We start from the raw sequence: 2,790 nt of genomic DNA on the forward strand, positions 1-2,790 counted from the left end.
TCAACCAATCATACCAAATTCACCTTCATGCATCTTGCTGCCCACAGAAGCTAGAAACTATGATCTTAAATCTTCACATTTCCATATGTTTCCTTCTTTTTATGGTTTACCTAATGAAGATCTTTTAGCTCATATTAAAGAATTTTATAATGTTGTGAGTGGTTTACCTTTACAGGGAGTAAGTGAAGCAAATCTGAGGATGAGAGTGTTCCCTTACACCTTGAAAGATAGGGCCAAGGGTTGGTTGATGACTCTAGTACCTGGTTCACTCACCACATGGGATGCCGTGGCTAAGAAGTTTTTGGAAAAGTTCTTTTCCACTCAAAAGACAGCCACATTAAGGGGACAAATCTTCAACTTCAAACAAGATGATGGAGAACCTTTCAATGAGTGTTGGGAGCGCTTTAAAGGCCTTTTGTTGCAATGTCCACACCATGGGTTACCTCTTCACTTACAAATGCAAATTTTCTATGATGGACTAACCCAAACATGTCAATCAATTGTTGATAATGTAGCAGGTGGAGCTTTGAAGAAAAAGAATGCTCAAGAGTCATATAACATTTATGAGATGTTGGGATCTAATGCTCAACACAAAGATGTAAGGGGTAAGAGAGTTGAAGTATATGAAACAAGCTCTAATCATGATCTTTCTTTGCAGGTAGCTAACCTAGAAAAGAAGCTTGAATCCGTGCTCAACATGGTGCCAAAAGCAAGTGAAGTGTGTGCCATTTGCAACATACCAAGCCACCTTACTCATCAATGTCCATCTAAGGAGGCTTACCCCGAGTATGTCCAAGAGCAAGTGAACCTCATGAATTCTTACAATCAAAGGCCAAGGAATGATGTGTATATTCCAATACATATAACCCAAGTTGGAGAGATCATCCCAATCTTTCGTGGAAGAACAACAATCAATTCCAAAACTTCCAACCAAAACCTACACTTGAAGATACGGTTAAATTGTTAGCCCAAAATACCTTGCAATTCCAACAAACCACCAATAGCACTCTCCAACAACATTCGGCGGCTCTAACCAAAATGGAGACACAATTGGGGCAGATTGCAGATGCCTTGAGCCAAAGAGAGGTTGGAAAGTTTCCAAGCCAACCCGTGATACTCCAAAGGAACCAAGAGCAAGCCAAAACAATCACTACACTTAAAAGTGGTAAGGTTATCAATAATAGAGTTGGCAATGAAGTTACTAATGAATCTGATCATGTGAATGCAGAGGTTACTCAAGGAGAAAATGAGAAATCAAATAAGGAACCAAGCCATGCTACTCCCTCGTTTGAAGCACCAAATCTTCACAAGGCTGAGAAACCTTACACTCCACCAATACCATTCCCTGGAAGACTTGCCAAGAGCAAGCATGATAAGTCATTTAAGGAGATTTTTGATATTCTAAGTAAAGTAAATGTTAACTTACCTTTGCTTGATGTCATTAGGAACATGCCAGCTTATGGGAAGTTCTTCAAAGAGTTAAACAACTACAAAAGGAAGTATGGACCACATGAGAAGGTAGTGGTGTCCGAGAATGTAAGTGCCGTGTTACAAAGAAAACTTCCACCAAAGCTCAAGGATCCAGGAAGTTTTTCTATCAACATCACCATAGGAGACAAGAAGGTAGAGAAGGCGATGCTTGACTTAGGTGCTAGCATCAACTTAATGCCTTATTCCGTATACCTTCAACTAGGTTTGGGGGAATTGAAAGCCACCACCATCTCATTACAACTTGCGGACAGATCCGTGAAATATCCAAGAGGTATAGTGGAGGATATTCTAGTTCAAATTGATAAACTAAACTTGCCTGCGGATTTTGTAGTGTTGGACATGGAAGAAGCTCCTATACATGACCGAGAATTGCCTATTTTGCTTGGGAGACCGTTTATGGCCACGGCCAAGACCATCATTGATGTGCAAAATGGACTCCTCACTATGACAGTGCTAGGAGAGACCGTTCAATTCAAAGTGTTTGAGTCTCTTACACATCCTTCTTCATCTCTTGATTGTTATGCCATTGATGTGCTTGATTCGCTTGTTTTCTCTAAGTTCTTGCAGGCACAATCTAATGAACCATTACAAATTGTTTTGAGTCAATCTTAAGATGAGTTTGATGAAGAAGATGCACTCATGGAAGAGGTAGCTGCCTTGGAAGCATTGGCACCGTATCCTTTGAATATTTTACCTCTTTTAGAGCCTTTAGAACCATCGAGGTCACATTTAATCCCTTCCACTGTTAAGGCACCAAAACTTGAACTTAAACCACTTCCACCACATCTAAAGTATGCATATCTAGCTGAATTTGAAACTCTTCCAGTTATCATAACTTCTGACCTCACCCCAAATGAAGAAGATAAACTAATTAGGGTGTTAAAAGAGTTCAAATCAGTTATTGGTTGGTCTATTGCAGATATCAAGGGAATAAGCCCTACCATGTGCATGCATAGGATTCTTTTGGAAGAAGGAGCAAAGTCAACCCGTGAACCACAAAGGAGGCTCAATCCACACATGAAGGAAGTTGTGAGGAATGAAGTGTTGAAGTTGTTAGATGTGGGGATCATATATCCCATTTCTGATAGCAAATGGGTGAGTGCTATTCAGGTGGTACCTAAGAAGGTGGGAATCACGGTGATGAAGAATGAAAACAAAGAGCTTGTGCCCACAAAGCCCACGGCTAGTTGGCGTGTTTGCACCGATTACAGGAAGTTGAATTCTAGCACTAGAAAAGATTACTTTCCTATGCCTTTCATAGATCAAATGCTTGAGAGATTGGCAGGTTACTCACACTAT

The 2,790-nt window shown here is 40.4% G+C and overlaps 1 non-coding gene across 1 annotated transcript; it reads right to left on the minus strand.

Moving 5' to 3' along the window:
- Positions 1-330: 330 nt before the first annotated feature.
- Positions 331-441, minus strand: LOC137720244 (small nucleolar RNA R71). The gene has a single exon (XR_011066478.1). It is a non-coding gene; the product is annotated as a small nucleolar RNA R71 (small nucleolar RNA).
- Between the last annotated feature and the right edge of the window lie 2,349 nt (positions 442-2,790).

This window comes from Pyrus communis, chromosome 1 (genome assembly GCF_963583255.1).
Source record: "Pyrus communis chromosome 1, drPyrComm1.1, whole genome shotgun sequence".
NCBI lineage: Eukaryota > Viridiplantae > Streptophyta > Magnoliopsida > Rosales > Rosaceae > Pyrus > Pyrus communis.